The following is a 14848-nucleotide window of genomic DNA, read 5'->3' on the forward strand; positions in this document are numbered from 1 at the left end:
TTTTTAGTTAAGCTGCCTAAACTCTGGAAGAATAACCAAGCTTGGATAGGTATTTTCTCCTGAATTCCTGAAAAATTATCTTCTAGTTTAAAAAAAAAGTAACAGGGGCACCTGAGTGGCTCAGTCGGTTAAGTGTTTGACTTCAGCTCAGGTCATGATCTCGCGGTTCATGAGTTTGAGTCCCACGTCGGGCTCTGTGCTGACCGCTCAGAGCCTGGAGAGCCTGCTTTAGATTCTGTGTCTCCCTCTGTCTCTGCCCCTCTCTGCTCATGCTCTGTCTCTCTCTCTCTCAGAAATAAACATTAAATTAAAAAAAATTGTGTTTTTTTTAAATTGTATTTATTTATTTATTTTAAATTTATATCCAAATTAGTTAGCATATAGTGCAACAATGATTTCAGGAGTAGATTCCTTAGTGCTCCTTACCCATTTAGCCCATCCCCCTCCAATACCACCTCCTGTAACCCTCTGTTTGTTCTCCATATTTATGAGTCTCTTATGTTTTGTCCCCCTCCCTGTTTTTTATATTATTTTTGTTTCCCTTCCCTTATGTTCATCCATTTTGTCTCTTAAAGTCCTCATATGAGTGAAGTATATGATATTTGTCTTTCTCTGACTGACTAATTTCACTTAGCATAATACCCTCCAGTTCCATCCACATAGTTGCAAATGGCAAACTTTCATTCTTTTTGATTGCTGAGTAATTAATACTCCATTATATATATATATATATATATATATATATATATATATATATATATATAGACACACACACCACTTCTTCTTTATCCATTCATCCATCGATGGACATTTGGGCTCTTTCCATACTTTGGCTATTCTTGATAGCACTGCTATAAACATTGGGGTGCATATGCCCCTTCGAAACAGCATACCTGCATCCCTTGGCTAAATACCTAGTAGTGCAATTGCTGGGTGTAAGGTAGTTCTATTTTTAGTTTTTTTAGGAACCTCCATACTGTTTTCCACAGTGGCTGCGCCAGCTTGCATTCCCATTTTTATTAAAAAAAAATTTTTTTAACGTTTATTTATTTTTGAGACAGAGAGAGGCAGAGCATGAGCGGGAGAGGGTCAGAGAGAGGGAGACACAGAATCTGAAACAGGCTCCAGGCTCTGAGCTGTCAGCACAGAGCCCGACGCGGGGCTTGAACTCACGGACCGCAAAATCATGACCTGAGCCGAAGTCGGCCGCTTAACCGACTGAGCCACCCAGGTGCCCCTTGCATTCCCATTTTTAATTTTTAAAGTAGTAACAATTATATTACTGATTTTGAAATATTTACATGTTAAAGAGAAACAACTAGAATATTAATTTGGTAGTACTTATGATTTTTTAAATTTATATTCACAATTAACATGTAGATAAGTATTTGGTACTCAAACACTCAACATTTTTTTTTTGTAATTTGGGAGGTTGAGGACATATGTAAATTTTGGTTCCTGTTTATATGTTGAGATCATGCAAAGTTTAGAAAAGGAACTGATAATTGCGTCTTTTCAAACTTGTAAATTTGTATCATAGATATTCCCTCTACACTTAATAGTTGGGTAAGTCTTTCTTCTTAAAAACTGATAATAATGGGGCACCTGGGTGGCTCAGTCAGTTGAGCGTAGGACTCTTGATTTCAGCTCAGGTCATGCATGATCCCAGGGTTGAGGGATCGAGCCCCGTGTAAGGGGCTTAAAATTCTCTCTCTCACTCTCCCCCCCCCTCCCCCGCTCATGCTCTCTCTAAAATAAAAAAATAAAATAACTGATTTTTTTTAAACACTTAATTGCATTCCCTATAAAATCTGTCCTTTGCTAATCTTTAGTCAATTCTAGAAACATAGTTTTTCCTTTTTAGGAAGGAAAGTTAATTTAAAAATTTTAATTTATTGGCATAAAAATTGGTAAGTATTCAACCTTATTTCTTAATATCCTTTATGTGTGTTGCTGCATCCTCCTCATTTGTTTTGTTTTGTTTTTTGAGAGAGAGAGAGAGAGAGAGAGAGCATGAACAGGGGAGAGGGGCAGAGGGGGAGAGAGAGAATCTTAAGCAGGCTTCATGCTCCACACAAAGCCAAGTGCAGGGCTCAATCCCACGACCCTGGGATCATGACCTGATCCAAAATCAAGAGTCGGACCCTCAACCGACTGAGCCACCCAGGCGCCCCTACATCCTCATTTATAATAATAGTATTTTGGGGCGTCTAGGTGGCTCAGTTGGTTGAGGGTCCAATTCTTTTTTTTTTAATTTTTTTTAATGTTTATTTATTTTGAGAGAGAGTGTGAGCAGGGGAGGGGCAGAGAGAGAGAGGGAGACATAGAATCCAAAGCAGGCTCCAGGCTCCAAGCTGTCAACACAGAGCCTGATGCAGGGCTCAAACCCACGAACCGTGAGATCAAGACCTGAGCCAAAGTTGGACACTTAACCAACTGAGCTACCCAGGCGCCCCTGTTGAGGGTCCAACTCTTGATTTTGGCTCAGGTCATGATCTCATAGTTTGTGGGATCAAGGCCTGCGCTGGGCTCTGTGCTGACAGTGTGGAGCTGCTTAGTATTCTGTCTCCCCACCTCTCTATATCCCTCTCCTGCTTTCGCATGCTTTCTCTCTCTCTCTCTCTCTCTCTCTCTCTCTCTCAGCTTCAAAAATTGCACTGTTATGAGATTTGCTAAATGTTTATATTATCCTTTTAAAGAAATAGCTTCAAGGTTGACAAAACCTACTTATCTCGTAATTTCAAAACATTCTTTCATTGCTGAGTTATGTTCATTTTCTAGCTTCTCAAGAGGTCTCTGGTTTACTTATTCCAGTGTTTATAGTTTTCTGACCTATAAACACATTTAAAGTTATAACTTCTTTGAGTAGTAACAGGGCCACATCCCACAGGTTTTGTTATGTACTGCTCTTATTCACTTCAGAGTCTTCTTGTTTAACTGAAGCAGAAAATATTAGGTAACATAAAGGTGACTTTGTTAATGTCTAACTTATTACATTTTTACCTGAGTTATATCCCTGTATGATTTGTTACAAACTTCTGCACATCTTCCTCAACTTCTTTAATAGTTAAATGCTTAACTGTTGTTTGACATGCCTGGAGTTTTATTCACTTTGCATTTTTTTTTAATGTTTATTTTATTTTTTTTCGAGAGAGCACAACCTGGGGAGGGACAGAGAGAAAGAGAGAGAGGGAGACACAGAATCTGAAGCAGGCTCCAGGCTCTGAGCTGTCAGCACAGAGCCTGACGCAGGGCTCGAACCCACGAACCGTGAGATCATCACCTGAGCAGAAGTTGGACACTTAACGAACTGAGCCACCCAGGCGCCCTCAACTTTGCATTTTCTGATGCACAATAAATGGCAAGTTCTGAATGGGGGTTTTAAAACTTATATTCATGAGTATGAATCTTCTCATTAAAAGAGCTTTATGGCTAAAGAAATTCCCATATATGTGACATATAAAGCGTTACTTTCTCTTCTGCATCCTTTTCTGTAAATTAGGATTAGCTTACGGTAATGGGTTTTCAAAATTCTCCACTTGCATGGTTGTTTGCCAGCATGAATTGTACAATAATTAACAATCGATAGGTAGTATAGGGGAGCTCTTCTACGTTACCATATTAATATGGTCTGTAGTGATGACGTAACGATGTGCATCTGCTGATAAATGCAACATGAGCTGAAAGATAAAGCATTTCCATATTGGACAAGGTTATACATAATAATAAATTATTTGATGTTCTTTCAGGGACAAGACCAGTGAAATATTTCCTTCACTTATTTATAGGAAGTTTCTGTGGCATGAATTTTTTAAGACTGAGAAAGATGACCGTGTCTTGAAGGCCTTCCCACATTACTACATACATAACGAATAATGTTGAGTAAGTTGTGAACCCTGACTAAAGGTTTTCCCACATTCCTGACATTCATAGGGATTTTCACCAGTATGAATTTTCTAATGTCGAATAACTAGTGTTAAGCGACTAAAAGCTTTTCCACATTCAGTACAGTGAGACGGGTTCTCACCATTATGGGGTGCTAGTGCTCATTAAATTATGAAATTCGACCAAAAGCTTCCATTACATTTATTTGATTTCTCACTTAGTATAAATTTTCTGGTGATGATGAAGCTTTGAGCCCTGCCTAAAGGCCTTCCCACAAACCTTACGTTTATAAGGTGCCTCACCAGTATGGATCCTCTGATATTGAGGAAGATATGACTGATGACCGAAGGCCTTTCCACATTCATTACATTTTTATGGCTTCTCCCTGGTATATATTCTTTGACGTTCATGAAGTTGTGTGATACCTCTAAAGGTCTTCCACATTCCTTACAGTCATAGGGTTTTCTCCAGTATGAATTCTCTGATGTTGAATAATTAGTGACAAGTTTTTGCACATTCAGTATATTGATAGAATTTTCCCCTAGTATGAATTCTGTGATGTACATTAAGTTTTGAGAGCTGAATATAGCTTTTTTGATATTCCTTACATTCATAGGTTTTCTCACCAGTAGGAATTCTCTGGTGTTGGGTAAAGAGGGAAATAGGACTAAAGGCCCTTCCACATTCTTTACATTCACGGGGTCTTTCCCAGTGTGAGTTCTATGATGTTGAGGGGGATCAGAACGGTGATGAAGAAAGCCTTCCCATGTTGCTTGCATTCCTCAGATCGGTCAGCAGTATACATTTTCTGGTGACTTAGAAGGGATGTCTTCTGCCGAAACCCTTCTCTACATTCGTTACGCATAGGGCCTACTTCCAGGTGGAACTTTCTGATGCAGGTTATGGGAAGTTTGCTGTCTCACAGTAGATACTCTTCCTGGGTGATTATCACTTGACTGGAATTTCCTTCCTCATTTCTTTGATGTCTCTCAAATATGCCTTTATATTCCCAGTCATCCTAGAACATGGGGTCCTCAGGATCTTTGTTTATAAATTTTTCCATTTTCTCCCATGAGGATACATGATCTGAAAGATAATGAAAAAGTAGAGATGCTCATTTTAGTCCTTCCTCTTAGAGAGTTAGTGCTGCTTTAGTAGAAACTTTTTTATTTTTTTAATGTTTATTTACTTTTGAGAGAGAAAGAGAGACAGAGTGCAATCAGGGGAGGGGCAGAGAGAAAGGGAGACACAGAATCCAAAGCAGTCTCCATCCAGGCTCTGAGCTGTCAGCACAGAGCCCCACGCAGGGCTCGAACTCATGAACCATGAGATTGTGACCTGAGCTGAAGTCGGATGCTTAACCAACTGAGCCATCTAGGTGCCCCTAGTAGAAATTGTTTTAAACTGAAAATGATGTTTATGAAAAAAATGACTGTGCTTTACAGCTCCCAAATATGACTAAGCAATTAGATAAGTGAACAAGGAGAACAGGATATGTGGACATCCCCTAAGTGAAGTAAGTGAGGTAGTTATTCAGATAGATTTTTCAGTTTTTATCATTGCAGTTGCCCAAGGAGTTTGTTGAAATAAGGGTGTCTAAGGTGGGTCTCTTGCAAGTGACAATGAGACCCATTGCTGAAAACACTTCAGAGCTTCATGTTGCACAAGAGTGAAATCCTGAGTCCTCAACCTGTCAAATGTATTCAAGTTCATCTTAAGCTACTTGCCTTCCTCACTGTGTTCCACCCCCAGTTTCTCCTTGCACATGTGAGAATACATGGGGTTGCATTTGCTGATCTGTATGTAACACTGTGCCCAGTTTTTGCAAAGCTGGCTTCTTGTTAGAATTCAGATCTCATATTCAACATCACTTCTTTAGATGGCTGTCATTTGTCTTATTCTACATACTGTCACCCCTATGATTTCCCATTCGAGAATCTTACTGCAAAATAGAAAAAAGTTGTGATGGGTCGCCTGGGTAGTTCAGTCGCTTAATCTTCCAGCTCTTGGTTTTGGCTCAGGTCATGATCTCGTGGTCCATGGGATCAAGCCCCATGTCAGGCTCTGTGCTGTGCATGGAGCCTGCTTGGGATTCTCTCTCCCTCTCCCCCTGCCCCTCTTCTCCACTCAAACTCTCTCTCAAAATAAATAAATATACTTTATCAGAAAAATTTTTTAATGTTTATTTATTTTCGAGACACAGAGATAGGGTGCGAGAAGGGGAGGGGCAGAGAGAGAGGGAGACACAGAATCTGAAGCAGGCTCCAGGCTCTGACCTGTCAGCACAGAGCCTGACACAGGGCTTGAACCCACAGGCCACAAGATCATGACCTGAGCCAGTGCCAGACGCTTAACCGACTGAGCCACCCAGTTGCCCCCAAATAAATAAACTTTAAAAATTAAAAAATAAAATGCTTTTTTAAAAAAAAAGAAAAAAGCTGTGACGATATACATGGAAATACTTTATCTACCTCTTTACTGCCTTCTCCCCTCAACCAAACTTTAACCCAAATCTAATTTACTTACTGTTGTATAATAAACCTCAAATTCCGTGCCTGCCACACATATGATATCATATAACTCATGAATATTGAAAGAATGGACCATTAGGTTGAAGGAAGAAAATCAGGATAAGGATAAGGGGAAATAGCACAAAGGAGAAGGGAACCTACAATAGGTTATTATTTCATGCCTATAATTAAGTATTAGTAATATCAAAGTATAGTTTTCAAAAATTTTTCCAAATAAAAAATGAAGTTGTGTTAAAGATTTATTTAACTTATTAATAAGGAACCAAGATGATGGTAAAGGTGCTTCAAAGAAGAAGTCAATAATTGAATAAATACACACAAATACTCAAACGAGTTTGCTAATAGATTAAAAACTGGTTAATACCATACAGAGTATGAAAACCAGAACATTTGGATTTTTTTTTTTTTTTTTTTTTTGCCAGCCAGAAATGTCCAAGTTGACAAGCTAAGTTCATGAGTCTAGGTTCTTTTTTTTTTTTTTTTTTTTTTTTTTAAATGTTTATTTGTTCTTGAGAGAGAGAGGGAGAGAGAGGGGAGGAGGGGCAGAGAGAGAGAGGGAGACACAGAATCCCAAGCAGGATCCAGGCTCTGAGCTGTCAGCACAGAGTTTGATGCAGGGCTCAAACTCATGAACCGTGAGATCATTACCTGAGCTAAAGTTGGATACTTAACCGACTGAGCCACCCAGGCATCCCTCAAGAGTCTAGGTTCTAATCAATATTTAACAGTAAGTCAAACAAAGGTACAAATCCTCTAGAAAATGAAACAGCCCTTGGGTATACTTGTTAGGCAGTTTCCTAGTATGGAATTTAAAAAACATGGGTCTTGGGTACCAAAATCCCACATCTAGGAATCTACCCTGATGAAATACCTCCAACATTATGATAAACATGATACACATGATTATTCATTATGGCATGATCATAATTTTAAAATACTGGGAAGGGCGCCTGTGTGGCTCAGTCCGTTAAATGTCTGACTTGAGCTCAGGTCATGATCTCACCGTTCATGGGTTGGAGCCCCGCAACCAGCTCTGTGCTGACAACTCAGAGCCTGGAGTCTGCTTCGGATTTTGTGTCTCCTTCTCTCTCTGCCCCTCCCCCGCTCACACTGTCTCTCAAAAATGAATAAATGTAAAAAAAAAAAACAAAAAAAAAAACCTTTTTAATAAAAAATAAAATACTGGGAACAATCTAAACACCCATATATAGGAGAGTGGTTCAATAAACTGGCATATCTACAAAATGAAGTGTTACACAGTTGCATACAAGAATGAAAAAAATGTCCACGAAATTATAAGTAATTTCCAAGACATATTCTTAGGTGAAAAAAAGCTAGGTGCAAAAGTACACATAGAGTACGTGACTTTTTCTGTAAGAAAAGAAATATAAGAGAATATACGTGTATCTGCTCATTTTTACACAAGAAATCCTGGAAGGAAAAGAATGTAAAATGATGAGTTTGGTTAACTCTAGGGGTAGGTGGGGATAAGGTTGAAAAGAGGAGAATGAGAATAGGTAGCAGGAATGAGGGAGATGCCATACTTTTCTGAGTACACTCTTTTGTAAAGTTCTGACTTTTCAGAATGACAGTAATGTTTCACACAGTGTCCAAATAAATAACGAAAACAGTAATGAATGAACCTGCCTGTACTACAAATAAATACAGCCACGATGAAGGGGGTGGGGAAGAAAAGAACCAATTTTAGTATATTTAGAAAACAGTATTTTGATCACATACTGTAAGACTAAAGAGAAAAAAACTCATACATAAACGTTGTACTCTACTTAATACATGTGTTTCTCACAGGGGTATGATAAGAATTATTTAAAAATTGACTACATAGAATTTTAGGAAATGTTTAAGAAATGTCTGACAGCAGAAATTACAGGCTGGTCTAATCCTACATCTGAAGATGAATCAGAAGCAACCTTGGGACCCACGTTATTGCAGAGAGCCTGACTCAAATTGGAAAATTTGAACATGTTAAAAAAAATTTTTTTTTTAAAGCATGAAAGAAAGAATGTACAAAATCTGAATCTGGAAATACATATCAAAGGAAGAAAAATCATTGGGAGGTAACCAAAATAAACTATTTTTAGAACCATATTTTCAGATGGAAACAATGATCCAACTGTTTAAAAAGCGGTGGGGGAGGGGCGCCTGGGTGGCTAGGTCAGTTAAGTGTCTGACTTCGGCTCAGGTCATGATCTCATGGTTCGTGAGTTCGAGCCCCGCGTCAGGCTCTGTGCTGACAGTGTGGAGCCTGCTTGGGATTCTCACTCTTTCTGCCCCTCCCCCACTCATGCTCGGTCTCTCTCAAAATAAAGTATAAAAAGGGGGTGGGGGAGAAACTGGAAAGAAACAGCGTTCCCTGGGTAGGTAAAAAGTTGTACTTCAAAGAAGTCACCTTCCTCTTTGAGCGGGGAGAAGCATGGGGAGGGTGCAGGGGGTGGTATGTGTGAGTAGGAGAGAGGCCCCTCCAGGCGCTCACCCTGATGGGAGTAATGCTCTGCTCTGAACACTAGGGACTTTGAGGGGAACTTTCCAGGCATTGTCTCAAAGGTGCCGCGTCCTGCTAATCGTCTGAGCCATTACCTACAGTGCCACTGCCCTTCTTAATGATCCTTCACTCAGCTGGGCACAGGCTTCCTGTCACATCTCTTTGTGCCCCCAAGGGTTCTTTCCCTTGTGCCAATAAGGAGATCACATCTGGCCTGGAAATAGAAGAACCTGTGTACGCAAGAAGAAACGCAACAGAGTCACAAAGGGGGCATCCCAGAAGTCACACCCAGCTCCTGGTCATCAATGAGGAAAAGAAACCAGAAAATTCCAGAGAAGAGGAGGAAGTCACTTTTGGAATGGGGAAGAAGCTTCTTTGGGTGTTATCCTACAGAACTATCTGTCCCCATTCAGTACAATTGCATTGAGAACAGAGCAGAAACTCAACCATAGTCTTGAAGGCACCTCAGAATTCACACCCAAGGCAGCAGGTATTCCCGTGGGCAAATCCCAGCCTCCCAGGGGTGCTAACTTCTTACCTAGAGATGAAGTTGCTGAAGTTCTCCGGTGTCACGTCCCTGTACAAATCCTTCTTAGCAGGATCTGGCTGGCCCCACTCGTCCTGAGAAGACTACTGCCACATCCCTAAACATCACTGAGCCCTGAAACAACAAACTGAGGATGTGTGCCATCCAAGTGAGTATTTATGACCAGGAAAATAGGAGGATGGAAAAGGACACCACAGGGAGTGGGGAGACATACCCAGAGAATAAGCTGAGGCAGATGATCATGTAAGACAATTTTGGCAATTCAAGAGAAGGGTCCGTATGTTCTTGATATTTCTATGTAGAGCAGCACAACTTCCTTCGTAAAGGGAGATACAGCCATCAAAAGATACTCCAATGAACGAAAAGAAGTCAGTTCAATGTTTTGCCAATAAACTGTAGAAGTTGAATTCACATGTCTGAATTCTCTATTCCTTCTGTTCCGAAATCAAAGGAGTGAATATGGAAATATACTGATATTGTTTTCAGTGTTTGAGTGCTTTCATAATGTTTCAAGAAAACTCAAACTAGAGAAATGGCTCTCAGGGACAATATGGCACCCCCAGAAGACAGTGGGCAATGCCTGCAGACACTCTGGTTGGCGCCACTGGGATAGGGGGCGCTATTAGCACCTAGCGGGTAGAGACCAGAGATGCCGCTGACCGGTCACCTGTGCACAAGACAGCACAACGAACAACTATCAGCCTCAAATCGCCTTCGTGTTGAGCTTGGGAAATCCTGAAACATTTTTCTCATGGAATCATTCCAAAATAACTAACAGAATCTGTGCTAGGAATTATGGGATTTGTGTATTATTCTTAAATATATTGAAGAAGCAGCTTCATCACTGTCCAAATGTTTCCTTATTCGGTCAGACTCTTTAATACAGACTTATTATCAGCTGCACAATTTCCCATGACATTGCACTAAGTGACAAACCTTCTTTTATTTCTGGGCACTTGAGGTTGAACAAGATACCTTTTTTTTTTTAAGTTTATTTTTTAATTTTTATTTTGACAGCACAAGCAGGGGAGGGGCAGAGAGAAGGGGAGACAGAATCCCAAACAGGCTCCATACCATCAGCGCAGAACCCGATGTGGGGCTTGAACTCACGAACTGTGAGGTCATTACCTGAGCCAAGATCCAGTCAGACGCTTAACCTATTGAACCACCCAGTTGAACATCTAGTTGAACAAGATATCTTTAGGGACATTCTTAGCTCTGCCAATTTATGGTTTTCAACACCTCACACACTCTGACTAGTGTCACCTAGCTCATCCCCAGGCACACTCTTTCCTTGTTCCCGAGCACTAGAATGCTGATGGGCGATAAACCAGGCTCACACAGATGTGACCCGTTACCCACACGTGTGGCTCAGCATCACATCTGATCTTGGGTCAGGCATCCATCTGGGCTGGATGGAGGGACTGCTGGGCAATGCCTCAAATTCCCAATGCCAACCCCAATTCAAAAGGTCCTAGGGGCGCCTGGGTGGCGCAGTCGGTTAAGCGTCCGACTTCAGCCAGGTCACGATCTCGCGGTCCGTGAGTTCGAGCCCCGCGTCAGGCTCTGGGCTGATGGCTCGGAGCCTGGAGCCTGTTTCTGATTCTGTGTCTCCCTCTCTCTCTGCCCCTCCCCCGTTCATGCTCTGTCTCTCTCTGTCCCAAAAATAAAAAATAAAAAAATAAAAAAATAAAAAAAAAAAAAAAAAAAAAAAAAAAAAAAAGGTCCTGAACCTGAGACCTTCTGTCTTAGTCCATTCAGGCTGCTATAACAAAGTACCACTGGTCAACTTCCCATTACGTCCTCACGGGGTTGAAGAGGACCAGCGATTTTTCTAGAGCCTCTATTATAGGGACACTAATCCCATTCACCCTGACCTAATCACTTAATAAAGGTCCATCTCCAAATACCATAACATATGAATTGGGGGGATACATTCGGACCACAGCAGAGACCAACGAACACCACGGCCCATCTTGTCTAACTGGGAAACCCTGGTCTGTAGGTTACCATCAAAGCATTGTTATGTGTGGTTCCTTTAGTCCATGAAATCATATTTCACATAGGAGTCTTTCACGTTTCCCTGAAGCAATGCATTTCTGCAGAATTGAGTCCATAGGAGAGTCTACGTCATGTGGATACATGAACGCAGGTTCAGAGAGAGAGGGATTCTTAGTGATGGCTCAGGCCTTTTGATCTTTTCATGCATGGGTGAGACAGGAAATCCAAGGAAGTTGTCCTATATTCATACAAAATGAGCACAGTTTGAGGAAGGGGAAAGAAAGCATGACTCACCTGGGCCACGGCTTTCAGAACAGCAAGGGCCAATGAGTCATCCAGCCTCCTCTCCTGGGGAAGGGCGAGTCCTGAAAGGGCAAAACCAGGGAGGGAAGAAAAAACATGAGCGGTCAGCCTTGCCTTCCAGAAGGACAGGTTGCAATTCTCTTCCTCCCTCGTCTGGTGCCAGCCTTCTGGTGTTCATGAAAATTTTGGACAGACTTCTAGGACGTCCCTCCCCACCAAATCCTGCTCCTCCCATGTTGCATGCCCTGTATGATTATAATTAAGCTACTAATCAGCTGACTTTGAGTTACCAAAAGGAAGATTAGCTTAAATGAGGCTGACTTAATCAAACAAGCCCTTTAAAAGCAGAAGTCAGAAAGAGACATGCTCCTGCTGACCTCAAGGAAGAACCACTGATGGAGAGGTGTGGCCCCCGGGAGCTGTGAGTGACTCTGGTGGGCAGCCAGCAAGAACATGGGTACCCACGATTGTAAGGAAGTGAATTCTGCCAACAACCAGTAGCCTTGAGAGAGAACCCTCAGCTCCAGATAAGAACTTCAGTGTGGCCAACACGCTGACTGTAGCCTTGTGAAACGCTGAGCAAAGGATCCAGCTGAGTTATGCTCACTCCCATGGAATTGGGAGATGGTAAAGGATTGTTGTTCTAAGCCTCTGAGCTTGTGACGGTTGATCAAACAGAAATAGAAAACTAATACATTGAGGTCGATGGGGAGATTGGGGTCATATCTCAGCCATCCCCAACCCTAGTGGAAACATCTCCAGCCCTAGTGAGGAAACAGGGATGGGACGGCCTGCCCACTGCTGCTCTCCAAAATCCCAAGTTCCTGCTTCAGCAGGAAGGATGCATCCAGATGACCATGCATGCCCAACATGCTAATGGGGCTCCAACTGGGGAGCCCTAGATGGGGCTCCAAGGACCAGACACAACCTCATCAGAGCAGCATGCAGGACGAAGCTTGCCTCCCCCGGCAAAGGAGCAGGGCACAAGCCGAAACCACGGACAAGAACAAGGTAACTACATAAACTGAGAGAATATAAAATGAGCATGGATTAAAATACATGAAGAGATCAAGGAAGAAACAAGTCACACTGCTGAAAGGAAACCAAACCAAACCAACCAGAGGATGTTGAGAAAGAGCTAAATACAAATTCTAGAAAACCCTGTAAAAGTACAGTTCCTGTGGTTAATTTTAATTGGCTGGCACTTAGAGTTCATTGCCACATCGTCCTGGTTGGACTTCCTCTCATGAATAGGCTGGAAAAGTAATTTTCCTGCTCTGTGCACAAAGCACTCTGAACAGAAATAAGATTCCACCCTTTAGATGCCCTTGTGTGACATTTGGATGACAGAGGCAACATCTCCTCCTGCTGTGGCTACCAAAAGGTGGTGGCAGAGACAGCATGGCTGGGGTCTGAACTCTGCGGTCCACGCATTTGTGGTGACAGTGAGTGGTGGTTGCATCATCTTACTTTCTTTTTTTTTTTTAACGTTTTATTTACTTTCAAGAGAGAGAGAGAGACAGAGTGCAAGTGGGGGAGGGGCAGAGAGAGAGGGAGACACAGAATCTGAAGCAGGCTCCAGGTTCTGAGCTGTCAGCACAGAGCCTGACGTGGGGCTTGAACCCACAAACCCTGAGATCACGACCTGAGCTGAAGTTGGTTGCTTAACCGACTGAGCCACCCAGGCGCCCCACGTCACCTTACCTTCTGACCCTGGATTGCAGGTAAAGCAGCGTGTGCTTGAAGTTGGTGGTCCCAGAGGCAGCCCCCTGCAGCTCCACCTCTGGACCGTGGCTGAGGGAGCACATGTTTTGAAGGTTCAGTTTTGCCACATTTTGGGAGGCACTTCTGGAGACCTACCTTGCAAAGTCAGCTCTTGTGACCCTTCTAACAATTTTATAAGTGCCCACTTCCTGTATTTTATATGTTTAAATACGTTCATCTCATACCACCTCACACCTGTCAGAATGGCTAGGATGAACAACTCAGGCAACAAGAGATGTTGGCGAGGATGCAGAGAGAGAGGATCTCTTTTGCGCTGCTGGTGGGAATGCAAACTGGTGCAGCCACTCTGGAAAACAGTATGGCGGTTCCTCAAAAAACTAAAAATAGAACTACCCTATGACCCAGCAACTGCACTACTAGGTATTTATCCAAAGGATACAAAAATGCTGATTCGAAGGGGCACATGCACCCCGATGTTTACAGCAGCACTATCAACAATAGCCAAAGTATGGAAAGAGCCCAAATGTCCATCAGCTGATGAATGGATAAAGAAGATGTGACCATATATATATACACACACACACACACACACACACACATATATATATATATACACATATATATTATACATATATATACTATATATACATATATATAACATATAGATAGATAGATAGATAATGGAATGTTACCCAGCGATCAAAGAGAATGAAATCTTGCCATTTGCAACAGTGTAGATGGGAATAGAGTGTATTATACTAAGTGAAATAAGTTAGAGAAAGACAAATATTATATGATTTCACTCATATGTGGAATTTAAGAAACAAAACAGATGAACCTAGAAGGGAAGGAAAAATAAAAGATAAAAACAGAGACAAACCATAAGAGACTCTTAAATACAGAGAACAAACCGAGGATTGCTGATGGGGTGTTGGGTGGGGGGACGGGCTAAATGGGTGATGGGCATTAAGGAGGACACTTATTGGGATGCGCACTGTTATATGTAAGTGATAAATCACTAAATTCTATTCCTGGGATCATTATTATACTACATGTTAACTAACTTGGATTTAAATTAAAAAAAAAAATACCATCATCACACACACAATCTTAATACTGATCTTAAGAGATTAGAGGGGGATAAAAAACAAACCAGGATTTGAAGAGTAGAGAGGCCAGGTTATTCAAAGCAACCCTCCCACTGAAAACACATTTTTAAAATAAAATTCACCCCCAAAATCTTAAGAGCATCAAAGTTCTGAAAAAAAAAAAAATAGCCAAGACTTACCAGCCCAAATCTAAGGAAACTTGGGCTACAAAGTCAAGAGTACCAAAGATGCTTTTTCCTTGAGA

The 14848-nt window shown here is 41.6% G+C and overlaps 1 long non-coding RNA gene across 2 annotated transcripts; it reads right to left on the minus strand.

The window, feature by feature from the left end:
* Positions 1 to 3366: 3366 nt before the first annotated feature.
* On the minus strand, positions 3367 to 9900 carry LOC144614594 (uncharacterized). 2 transcript variants are annotated; one of them, XR_013552446.1, is made up of 4 exons: positions 9681 to 9900; positions 9458 to 9580; positions 9015 to 9149; positions 3367 to 4971 (listed from the first exon to the last, which is right to left on the minus strand). It is a non-coding gene; the product is annotated as an uncharacterized LOC144614594 (long non-coding RNA). The 2 variants fall into 2 exon arrangements; XR_013552445.1 differs by having other exon boundaries at positions 9458 to 9593.
* Positions 9901 to 14848: the final 4948 nt, after the last annotated feature.

The sequence above is a fragment of the Panthera onca genome, chromosome E2, assembly GCF_046562875.1.
Source record: "Panthera onca isolate mPanOnc1 chromosome E2, mPanOnc1 haplotype 2, whole genome shotgun sequence".
In the NCBI taxonomy this organism is placed as follows: domain Eukaryota; kingdom Metazoa; phylum Chordata; class Mammalia; order Carnivora; family Felidae; genus Panthera; species Panthera onca.